Raw genomic sequence first — 13,590 nt, 5'->3', positions numbered from 1 at the left:
TTTTTTTTAACCAGTTCACAGTATATTTACTGTGGGTGGCATAGTCAGGCTGGATCACGTACTTGTACGTGATTCAGCCTGTTCAGGATTAGGGGCATGCATGAGCTCTCCCCTTGTTCACCTGCTCTGTTACTGGCTACAGCGCTATTTTGTCAGCAGGTGTCAGCCAAAGAGTTATGGCTGAGACCTGATGATCAACTGTAGCCAATAACAGAACAGCGTGTTTACAAACACACAGAGCTCTGTATACAGATCAGGACTCAGCCAGGCCTGTTAGTAAAAGCAGCACATATTACACACATTACACTTGTTAGGCACAGAGTTAACTCCTTGATTTCCCCTTGGTGTTAACCCCTTCCCAGCCAGTGTCATTAAAACAATGTACAGTATTATATCGGAACACTGTATTAGAGGCACTATTGATGCCAGTGTCAGTTAGTGTGCCTCCCAGCAAGGGTGTGTTAGTGCCAGATTGTCTGCCACACTATCACAATCCCACTAGAAATCGCTGATCACCACCATTATTTTTTCATTTTTAATTGGACAGAAAGTTGGAAATATATATATAAAAAAAGAAAATTGTCATCTTGTTTCTTTTATACAACTACAATGAAAAACCCAGTGGTGATCAAATATCACCAAAAGAAAGCTCTATTTGTGTGAACATTTTTTTATACATTTAATTTGCTAGTAGCACAGTGCTGAAAAGCAAAAACAAAATGATCTGGTCATGAACATAGTAAATCATTTCCGGATGTATTTAAATAGACCCAATTATGTTATCTTAAATTATCCACTTCCCACAAAAATCAAAACACTGTGTCAGTATTTTTTTTCCATTAAACCACAGTTCTCTATTAACTAAAACTGCTACAAGTGGATTACTGATGAGGTCACCTAGAGATTAATCCACCTGAAAGGTCTGCTTGGTGCCAGATATAATAATGACATGCACTAATTTTGGTTGCTGGTTTTGAGCAACCATACAGATGTATCCTGTTAATCTGATACAAACTTGTGATGTTATAAGACAAAGATACTACACTAAAATGCAATCTCTCCTATTTTTCTCCCTGTCTCCTCATCTCATCCTTTTTCAGTGACCCCAAACCCATTTTTAACAGAACATTTGCACAATCCAATATGGTATGGCCCAATAAGACAATAAACATATGTGTGTAGGCCCTCCCCAACTACAGTTTACATTCCTTGGCCATTCATTCTTGGGATGAAACAATAGAGCAAAATGTTGTTGTTGTTTTTTTTCCGCCTAATGCTATTCTTTTTTTTTTTTCTCAAAAAAAAGCTAGCTCGGGAATTCTTTCTGCCTTCCTCCAAAAGCCAAATACAATTGCTTGATGTAATTATGCCTGTTTCATTTTAATTGTAGATGTATCAAATTTAGAAATATATATGTACTCTTGTGCCATGAGCTCTCTAAGATCTGGTGCAATTCATTTATTAGTTTTAAGAGACTTGCCTGCAGATTCTGGTGAAGTACCTTTCCTAGAAGGCTGTTGTAAGATTCATGAATCCCATATCCGTGCCTAAGCTAAAGTTCTGGTAGGCTGGGATCTTTTTTTAAAATAATACAGTTTTGATTACCATTGTACAGTTTTTTCGAAGATTAGATTAAATTTGGGGTAAAGTCCCAATTTAATTCCTTAAGTAGGGCCCAGCATTATTGAATGTGGAATCTCATAGCTCAAACTCTAAATGATTATCTCTATTCTACTTTTTGCTCTCATTTTTCTTTCTAATTTCTTTTACTCTCCTGACTGTTCGCCTTGTCTACAGAGCACTTGATTTATTTACCACTATGACTCCCCTTTCAAATTGCTCATATAATACCAAAGGCTCTTTATTCCTGAAATATTATATCTTTTACATTAAAATGGAGTGTGATTTCTTTTTTTCAGAAAACACATTTATGATCAGATTGTATACCTCCCTGTAGAAATACATATTGTGTAAATGATCCCGCATCTCATTTTCAGATGCCAAATAAATTCCCATATATAATTTTTTTCCCTTTACTTTATATTATACCAAGGTCAACTCTTGCGGCTGATATAGCTTACTTAAAATATCTGCCCAGTATCTCCAGTCAGTGCTAAATCAACCATGGTATGACTGTACCTAAAATTGCCAATGGAATTTACAAAAGACAATTCCAGCCTGTAGGGAACTTCAATTTCAGAAATATTCATCATCTGGTGAGTTTCCCCTTCCCTTTTTGAAGCATACACAGACTAAGCAGAAGTCTTGTTAAACTGAGGTTAGTGGATTTTGGCAGACTTTACACATAAACCAAATATAATGTATTTACTATTCTTAGAATCATAATATTGTATTACTGCTTTTTCTTTGCATCTCTGGCCATGGTTGATACTTTGGAAAATGCTGGGAACTTAATGACAATTTACTATTATATAGCACCTACTTTTAAAAAAGGTTAATAGACCAAAAATATTGAATTTGCAAATCTCAACTCTTATAACTATTAGGTGTAATAGGGGCTTACAAGGCCCTAGCAAACAGGGAATGTGCCTCAGATCTTTCTTACCCAAGCTTTTTAAAGGGATGATGACACAATTAATTTTTAATATCAGTCATGTGATTATCTTTATAAAATTACAGTAAAGACTATTTCAATTTCAAAAATTTTAGTACAGGTACTTATATTATATTTATACCTGATCCAAAGCAGATAATTTTTTTACCAATGAAAGACACTCCTAAGTATCACCTGCTTTCTTTATTACCTTAATTAGAGTGCATAATATAATCTGCGGTGGAAGCATTGTCATTGTGGAGAACATTTAGGGGCTGTTGCAAGTCCAGATTCTTTGATTTTAGACCTCACAAATAGGATTAGTAGTCAGCGAATCGCACCATCTCCTCTGCCTGCTGCGTAGACTCGTCCCCTTCATCCCAGAAGAGGAAATAGCAGTAGTAGTTGGAACAATCATCAATTCCCAACTCGACTACGCCAACTCCCTCTACATAGCACTACCTAAATTCCAGATTTTGCGCCTACAAGTCATCTGGAACACGGCAGCAAGACTGGTAACGGGACAAAAAAAACTGGGAATCCACCACCCCTTCATTGAGTACCCTTAATTGGCTAACAGTAAAGGATCGGATCACATTCAAGACCCTCTGTCTCACCCACAAGTGCACACAAGGAAACGCTCCTCAATACTTATGCGAGAAAATAAAACACCACACCCTCAATTGCATTCTACGATCAACCAACCAAAACCTCCTCCACATCCCCAAGACCCACTACAAATCGAAGGGGGAACGTAGATTTGCAGTCCAAGGACCACGGCTCTACCCACTGACATCCGCATGGAGGAAAACCATCAGGCCTTCAGGAAAAAAATGTAAGACCCACCTCTTCTGAAGGATTCGGACGTCACTGGATGCAAAGCGCCTTGAGGCGATTTAGTTCGCATTTGTAGCGCTATACAAGTTATTCACTCACTCACTCACCAGAAAACTATATGCAGGCAATTACAACAGGAAAAAAGTTGTTTGTATACTAGAACCTTCAACAGAATTAGTATTTTCTTTGACTAAAATTCATTGTCATGATGGGAGGGATGTAGCCAGGGCTTTTTTTCAGGGGGAACTTGGTGGAACTCATTTCCTCCACCTCTGGTTTAGATCCTTGGGGGGGCCTACTCACCACAATCACTTGTAAACACAGAAGTCCAGTTTCTGTGTTTAGAAGTGACAGCTCTGCACTCTGTATATAACCCCCCTGAACTCTGCACTTTGCATGTAATGCAACCCTTTAAGACGCTCCTACTGTTTGTCAAATTTGACTGACCACACCCACTATTTGATGAGATTTGGAGGGTGTGTGTGGGTGGAGGGGTTTTGGGGGGTCGTGGTTGAGTTCCAGCACCTATTTATTCAGAAAAAAATCCCTGGATGTAGCTATGGAGGAAGTCTCTCCGGCTGGCCATCTGCAGCCTTTACACATAAATTATATATTTTTTAAAAGTTTAATCTCCTATTAATCTTTATTCAACCCTCTTTATTTTTTTATTAACTTGTTCATCCTCATTCATTTAATTGAACCACTTGTTTAACACAACAACATATGTCGAGTAAGTATATACCAAACATGTCAAGCCTACAAATTGTGAATAAAGCCTTAACCTGCCTGGCGGTATTCCCGAGTGTGGCTCGGGGTGAGATTTCAGTGTTATTTTCGGTAACCCCCGAGCCACACTCGGGATTGTCTCACTGGATGCTGGAAGAGGTTACTTACCTTTTCCCAGGGATCCAGCAATGTATTTTCCGCAGTGCACGGTGGCCGGATCTTCCGCCCGATGATACAGGGAATGGTGGGGAAACGACAAAAGCAAAGAAAGAAAGGCGCACCAGCCTAGTGTGTTACCGTTGACAGATTTATTAAAATAAAATGGTAATGAAAAACTGCTCACAAGAGAACTGACATGCTGCGCTCTGATGAAGAGGTCCTTGTCGCCTCGAAACGCGTCAGCCGGCAGTGACACACCTCTACCACCCCTATTTTGGAGTGTGGTTTGAGGGGTATCTACCACAACGTTGTTGGCAAGCCTACCATGTCAGTTCTCTTGTGAGTAGTTTTTCATTACCATTTTATTTTAATAAATCTGTCAATGGTAACACACTAGGCTGGTGCGCCTTTCTTTCTTTGCTTTTGTCGTTTTCTACTAGGACATTCCCTGTCCACGAAGGGCAGCAAGTAGGGTTGAGCGATCCATCCGCTGAAAAATCTCAGCGGATCGGTTTCAGCGGATTGATCCCCTGGTGTGTACGTTCCAGCGGATATTTATCCGCGGATATTTCCGATTTCCAGCAGATAAAAATTTGTAGACATGCTTACAAATCTATCCGCTGGAATGGGCACCAGCGGATCGATCCGGTGGTCTGTACAGACTCACCGGATCGATCCGTCCGAACCCATCCCTCGCATGCGTCGTAATGATTCGACGCATGCGTGGATATCCTTATATGACAGCGTCGCGCACGTCGCCGCGTCATCATCGCGGCGACGGCGCGACACGTCACCGCAATGGGAATTCAGCGCGGATTTCAATCCGATGGTGTGTACACTCCATCGGATTAAAATCCGCAGAGGATTTATCCACGGATACGGTCCGGCGGACCGTATCCGCGGATCAATCCTATCGTGTGTACCAGGCCTCACAGCAAGGCCATTGTTACCTGTTTTTGACACTGTTGGTGTGTTCCATGTGGAATATTAAATAACTGTTGGACAATCCACCCGTGCGCAGGAGTTTGTTTTCTTTCAGTGGTGGGGAAACCCCTGCAGAACTGGTACTGGACAACCAACAAATGACTGGCCACTCTTTTTTTTGGCACCGTTATGTTGGAATATAATTTTTCGCTCATTATGAAATATTTTCACTTTGCAAATAATGAAGTCTTTGATGAGAGTTCTCATCCAGCTCCAAAACTGAAAAATTGGGAGATTTACCAACTTATTTTGAATAATTTTCAGTAGACCTATGTTCCAGAGAGAGACATAACTATTGACGAAAGTCTTATGGCCTACAAAGATAGACTTAGCTGGATACAATATATTGCATCAAAGCGCGCTTGATTTGGCATAAAGTCATTTATGCTATGTGAATCCAGCTCTGGGTACATCTGGAATTCGGTCCTGTACACCGGGAAAAGGACCAAATTCTGCCAGCGATTCAGCAGTTTTGGAATGGCAACCTCTTCAGTTATTTCTTTAATTGAGCCATTGCTGAACCAGGGCTACTGTGTCACCACAGACAATTTTTATACAACCCCAGAACTCTATGAGTTTGTTCTCCTGAACAAGACGGACGCATATGGGACCGTGAGGCCTAACCGGCATGACATGCCATCAACCTTTGCCAATAAAAAGCTTGGGGCAGGAGAAGAAGTTGCCTGGCAGAAAGGAAAAATTATGGCACTGAAGTGGCGGGACAAAAAAGACGTGTGATGAAGCCACAGGTTGTGTTGGACTACAACAACACCATGGGAGGTGTGGACATAGCTGACCAGGCCATGACCTTTTATCCAGCCATGAGGAAGCAACAAAAAAATATTATAAAAAAATCTTCAGGCATCTTCTGGAACAGTGCCTGTGGAATGCCTTCATTCTTCTGAAAAGAGAGACAGGCCTATGGTTCATGCGGACTTTTAGGTAGATTCAGGTAGGGGCGCGCTAATTTGCGGCGGCGTAGCCTAGCGCGTTTACACTACGCCGACTTAAGTAAGAGAGGCAAGTACATGATTCTCAAAGCACTTGCCTCCTTACTTAGGGGGGCGTAGTGTAAATGCGGCGGGCGCAAGGGCTCCTAATTCAAATGGGTTGGAGGGGGGCGTGTTTAATGGCAATGAGGCTTGACCTCACGTTTTTGAAGTTTTTTGGCTACTGCGCATGCGCCGGGCGCCTACATCTCCCAGTGCGCATTGCGGCTAAGCATACCGTATGGGCCTATTGATTTAGACGTGGACGTAAATTACGTAACTCCCGATTCGCGGACGACTTACGCAAACGACGTAAAAAACTCCAACCTCGCGGTGGTAACGGCGGCCATACTTTACATTGTTATTCCACCTAATAGGTGTAATAACTTTAGGCCTCTTAAGGCCTTACGGAAACGGTGTAAATCGACTGCGGCGGCCGGGCGTACGTTTGGGAATCGGCGTACAAACTCATTTACATAATCTACGCCGACTGCAATGGAAGCGCCACCTAGCGGTCTTCCGAAAAATTGCAATCTAAGATAGGACGGCGCAAGCCGTCCTATCTTAGATATGTTTAAGCGTATCTATGTTTGAGCATACGCTTAAACATACGTCGGCGTAGATTCTGAGTTAAGCCGGCTTATCTACTGATAAGTCGGCCTAACTCTTACTGAATCTACCTATAAGTGTGGAAGGTTGCAGAACTCATCTTTCTAAAGCACCAGACGCCAACAGCTGTAAACCGATCTGGACGTCGGGCTGCTGGTGTTGTGAACCCTGAACTGGTTATCTGTTTATGGACCACATTCCACCCACTGAAAAGAAAACAGCACCCACAAGGATGTGTGTGGTTTGCTGCTCCAAGCGTGACGACACCGGAAGAAAAATACAAAAAGAAACCTGTTTCTATTGTCCCGACTGTGACTTTGGACTTTGTTCTGTACCTTGTTTTAAAATTTTCCATATCCGAGACGTTTACTGACTACTAATATTGCACTCTTGTTTGACCAAAAAAAATTCAGAGTTTTTGATTATATTATTTACTAAAATGTATTGAATAAAATGTATTGTTATTATTACATTTTTATTTGTTATTATTTATTATTATATTATAATTTATGATTTTGTTTTTCAAACTTTATCATACCCGAGACGTCTACTAGACTCTGGTTTGGACAGATTTAGGTGAGTTATTCCTAATGCCCTGTACACACGATCGGTTCATCCGATGAAAACGGTCTGATGGATTTTTTCATCAGATATCCGATGAAGCTGACTTTCATCAGTCTTGTCTACACACCAACAGTTAAAAAAATGATCGTGTCAGAAGGCGGTGACGTAAAACACAACGGCGTGCTGAGAAAAATTAAGTTCAATGCTTCTGAGCATGCGTCGACTTGATTATGAGCATGCGTTGATTTTTAACCGATGGATTTTCACAGAGATGATCGTTTTTTTCTAACGTTTTTTTAACCATCAGATAATTTTAAAACAGGTTCTCCGTTTTTTTACCGATGGGAAGATCGACACAAGATCGGTTCGTCTGATGAAAACGGTCCATCAGGCCGCTTTCATCAGACGAACCGATCGTGTGTACGCGACATTATAATTACAGGCCTGCAATCTAAAATGCAGAATTTCAATGCAAAATAATGGTACCGCTTTAAGCACCTAAAATCTGAAAGAATCATACCACCAGGGAGGTTAAAACATTGCTCACCGTTGATTCAAAAAGATCCATAAGCAATGCTTTAAATTTCTTTACAATTTATCTGTCATGGACCTTGGAGTACTGGAGTGGGTACTGAGCTATACTGAGACATTTCCATTTTGTGATAACCCTGTTTTAAAACCTTTTGATTATCAGAGGTAAATATCTTCTGTTAGTAGAGACAGTCCGTCTGGCTAAAAACTGGGGATTGAAGGTTAATTGAATCTATTATGTGTGTTTGAAGATGTATGTGTTTACGCTAAAAGACTTTGTATTGTTCTAAAGGTCAGAAGTCTCCTGTCAGGAGCATTGAATTAGCATTCTATTGTCTAAAGGAATGTAACCTCTCAGAGGTAGTAATTAAGTAGACCGGGTTATTGTGTACATTGATTACCCCCTGGGGCTTCTGTCTCAATACACAAGTCTTTCTATCCAAGCTATTGGACCAATCCCTGTTGACTATTTCAAGTCCTCATTTGCATGGTCAAGGAGGACCTGAGTGAAGACTGCATATACTTTACAATTGACCAATAGGAAAGCGGTTGTTGGGAATGGGATGTTCCAAATTCTGTATAAAAGTGTGCTGTGTACTTGAAAATAAAGAGTCCTGCTTGAACATACATACAGCCTGCCTGGTGTGTGTTCTTAATGGGTCTGAACGGCACATAGCTGTAATTCGGATCCCGGAACCTTGGATGACTGGACCATCAGACGTTGCAATCTGCAAGCTGATCCAATAGAAGCAGAGGAGTGTCGGGAGAGCAGAACCGGGCGAGCAAAGGATCTAATTCATGGAATTAACCATGAATGATGTCCTGAAAAATATTTCTCTCAATCTGATGTCTGATTCGCCCCACATTTATGGGATAATCACTGTTACATACAGCTTCTTTATATGCATTTTTTGCATTTAAATGTTAGTGCAGGGAGACAGGGTTGCTGTGAACATTTTTTTAAATTTTATTTATGTTATTACATTTTTTTTTCAAGTAATTGTTTTTTTTTTTCATTTTCTTTCATTTAACTGTATTGCTATTACACGGGGACTAAAGATCTCCTATGTACAGCATTAGCTGGTGATAGGTGCCAGGATATTTTTATGGAAACAGAACCTAATGTCTTCCCTGCCCTGCGATGAAGCTAATTAAGCTTAGCTCATGCTTGATTAGCTGTTTTCTGGTCACAGTAGCTGGGAAATGACAGTTAAATGGATGTTCCCGAACTCGACCCACTCTCCTTACCGAAAAATTTGCAATGGTCCAAGGCTCCTTGGACAACTTGGTAACTATCGAGGAAGGGACATAAGCGGGTCCTCACTTCCAAGTGCAGTAAAAGTGGCTCTACAGCTACTTGGATCATTTTTACTGAAAATGCAGGAGTCAGCTAGCAAAAATTATGCAGATGTGAACTTGTTTTAACCACTTTTAATGACCATTTATAAACAGCTTATAGAAATCAAGTGGCTATACACTCATATGTAAACACATTCAAATTTGTGTTTGGGTGTTTTAGCACATCACAGAAGCTTTTTAGAAGCATAATTTTAGCATTATTATTATTATTACAACAGTTTGCATTGCACTTTACAAAATAAAGGCAAACAGTACAGTTACAATGCAGTTCAAAACAAGGGATAAGGAGGTCTTTATAAAATGGACAAATTATTGAATAAAATATGCACTTTGGATGAGTCTAATGCCGCGTACACACGGTCATTTTTCGGCATGAAGAAAACGTTGTATTTCAAAAACGTCATTTAAAATGATCGTATGTGGGCTACACATAATTTTTAAGGTTCTGAAAAACAAAAAAAACAAAATCGAACATGCTGCATTTTTAAACGTTGTTTTAAACGATGTCGTTTTTCGGGTTGTAAAAAATGATCGTGTGTGGATAAAAACGATGTAAAATACCCGCGCATGCTCAGAAGCAAGTTATGAGTTCGGGTAAAACTACCGTTCATAATGGAGTAAGCACATTTATCACGATGTAACAGACAGAAAAGCGCGAATCGTCTTTTACCAACACGGAATCAGCTAAAGCAGCCCAAAGACGAATGGAACTTCCCCTTTATAGTGCCGTATGATGGTGTGAAGGCAATGTCGTTTTAATGATGAAGTTGGGAAAATTTTGTTTTTTGGACATGCTGAAAACAACGTTTTTTTTAATGCTGAAAAATGATCGTGTGTACGCGGCATTAGTTTCCAGTGTCAAAAAAAGTAATGTAGTTTAAAAACGTGCATTACACGCTATTTGGTTTGGATCAAATTAGGAGCCATTTATTCCAATAATTGGAAAGAAAAACCTTGGAGGAGGAGAGCATGGTGACCTGAAACAAGAGAAGCAGTTTCAAGTGGAGCACTGGAGGGAGAGATATTTTGTGCACTTTGTATTTTTTTTATACTTTATAGAAAATGAAAAGTAGTACTGTGAAAAAATAAGCTTGTTTTTCCTCTGGTAAATTTTTACGAAGTTGAGAGCTTTATTTTTATTTTCCTATAATATTTTAGTGTGTGGTGACATATTGTTTTCAATAGTCAATTTAGGTTTATTACCTCTGGATTTTAAAAAAATCAAGTGTCACAGCTAAAACTATCTAAAAATGTGTTTTCAAGTTGTGATGAATCCGTCTGTGCTACTGTTTCTAACCCCTTAATGCTGATATTTGCATTAACCATGGAATGGGAATGTGCTGGGAATGTGCTGCATGGTGTGCTCCCAGCACAGAGACTATGGTCTCCCTGAGAGCCCTGGGCCCCATACTAACAATCGGGAAACCCAGAACTTCAGATTGTGCATTACCTTATCACAGCAATGGGCTTTGATTGGCTACCACAGTGATAACCCCCCCCATGTTTTTTCTCTCGTGCAGTGAGTGTCATTTTTTTTAAATACATAATAAACCCTGGCACTGATCTAAATCAGTGACAGGGTTAATGTTTGGGTTAAGGTCAGGGTCAGTATTTTTTTTGGACAGGATTTTTTTTTTAATTAGTATCAGAGTAATTTTTTAAATTAGTGTCAGTGGGCCGGATTCAGAAAAGAGATACGACGGCATATCTCCTGATACGCCGTCGTATCTCTGAGTGTGGTTGGTCGTATCTATGCGCCTGATTCAGAGAATCAGTTACGCATAGATATCCCTAAGATCTGACTGGTGTAAGTGTCTTACATCGTCGTATCTTAGGCTGCATAATCACGCTGGCCGCTAGGTGGCGCTTCCGTATTGTTACGCGAGGAATATGCAAATGAGCTAGATACGGCAATTCAGAAAAGTACGTCCCGCCGGCGCATTTTTTTTCGGTGTTTAAGTTAGGCTTTTTTTGGCGTATAGTTACCCCTGCTACAGTATATGAGGCGTAGCAAATGTTAAGTATGGCCGTCATTACCGCGCCGAGTTTTGAAATTTTTACGTCGTTTGCGTAAGTCGTTTGCGAATACGGCTGTACGTCATTTACGTTCACGTCTAATCCAATACGTCCTTGCGGCGTAATTTGGAGCAATGCACACTGGGATATTTTATGGACGGTGCATGCGTAAAATTTAAATAAAACACGCCCCCAACATCCCCATTTGAATTAGGCAGGCTTACGCCGACACACATACATTACGCCGCCATAACTAAGGGCGCAAGTTCTTTCTGAATATAGAACTTGCGCCCAAAGTTACAGCGGCGTAACGTATTGGAGATACGTTACGCCGGAAGAAAGATGCGCTCATCTTTCTGAATCCGGCCCAGTGTGTTTTAGGTAGGGTAAAAAAAAGCAAAATCAGCACTATTGCTTATGGCCTGCACTACGAGTACAAACAACAGCTAACATACATATGGCTGTACGTCATTTACGTTCACGTCGAATCCAATATGTCCTTGCGGTGTAATTTGGAGCAATGCACACTGGGATATTTTATGGACGGCGCATGCGACGTTAAAAAAAAAACATCAAAAACGCGGGGTCAAGTAAAATTTAAATAAAACACGCCCCCAACATCCCCATTTGAATTAGGCGGGCTTACGCCGACACACATACGTTACGCCGGAAGAAAGATGCGCTCATCTTTCTGAATCCGGCCTAGTGTGTTTTAGGTAGGGTAAAAAAAAGCAAAATGAGCACTATTGCTTCTGGGCTGCACTACGAGTACAAACAACAGCTAACATACATATGTGGTATCACTTTGATTGTCAGGAGCAGGAGAATTTTTTTCAGGTTGTTTTCTGGTGGCAGACAAACTCACTAGTAGCAATACATCTACAGCTATTTTTTTTTTTTACTATGTTGATACAGTTTTCCTTTTATAATAAAAATAATCAGGACGATTGGGGCGTGGTCTAGCGCGCAAAGGAGATGGCAGCTTAACTCAAGAGCTCCGTCGGCACCGCGGCCCTAACCCGTCTCTCTGCACGGAGATCACCCGAGGATGAGCAAACAAGGTCGCCACTCTCACCACACCCGTTCCAGGCGACCACCGGCTGCTAATACAGGGTGGAACATCTCGGATTTGTTCCGAAATCAAGCCGCGGTATTGAAGCTAACAGCGGGGGGCAAGATGGCGCCGGTCCACGCTGACGAGGAATACAGCGAGGACTCCCAATCGGCTACAGAGGACAATGGCAGGAAAAGCACAAGGGCCGATCACCCTCTTACGTACTCGGACATGTCTGGCTTCGCTGCAGACATTAAGGCCTCCTTCTCGGCCGCAATCACGGACCTGAAAACAAGCCTCATTGTCCTGCAGGAAAAGATGGCTACCGCAGAAACGGAAGGGAGGCACAGGGACAGAGCGATCCAAAGGCTTGACAGGGTCGTGAACATACAATCACTCCATTTTATCGAGGTAAGCAGACACCTGGAAGACCTCGACAATAGGGGAAGGAGGAATAATATTAGAGTACGCGGCATACCGGAATCGGTTGACACGGACCAAATAGTGCCTGTTCTCCAGAGGGTTTTCAATAGCCTCCTTGAGCGACCCGAGGACTTGGCAATCGACTTTGTAAGAGCGCACAGGGCGCTCAGAGCCAGAGGCCCAGACACACAGCCACCCCGGGACATAATCTGCTGTATGCAGAATTTTGGCCTAAAGGAGGAGATTATGCAGAAGGCCCGCAGGAATGAACACATTGTGTTTAACGGGGAAAACATTAAACTGTTCCAAGACCTCTCCCAGATAACTCTCAAGAACCGCAGGGCTCTGCGACCTTTATTGGACAAGCTAAGGGAGAGGGATCTCCGTTACACCTGGCGCTTCCCCTTCGCCCTGTTAGTCACACATGGAGGCAGACAGCATACGCTCCGCACCCCCATCGACCTCCCCGAATTTTGCGATGCACTGCAGCTAGGCCGGGTGGAATTGCCAGATTGGTACCAAGAATACGCCGTACCACCCAGAGATAGGAGCCCGACGAGATCCCCCCTGACAACGCCAGAGAAGCAGCTCTCCAAGAGGCAGAAGCCAGCCCGCCAGGAAAGTCACCCACTGGGATCCCCAGGCATCCGCGCCCACCCCTCCAGGAACCTGATGGAAGCGTGAACCTCCTATTCCAGCTTTATCCCATTTTTATGCAGCAAGCCATTCTTTTTGGGACATTAGCGCTTTGTTTGCGCACTGCACAGTTGGCATTTCGCCTTTTC

This window comes from Rana temporaria, chromosome 2, assembly GCF_905171775.1.
Source record: "Rana temporaria chromosome 2, aRanTem1.1, whole genome shotgun sequence".
Classification (NCBI taxonomy): Eukaryota; Metazoa; Chordata; class Amphibia; order Anura; family Ranidae; genus Rana; species Rana temporaria.
This window is presented reverse-complemented; position numbering follows the sequence as displayed.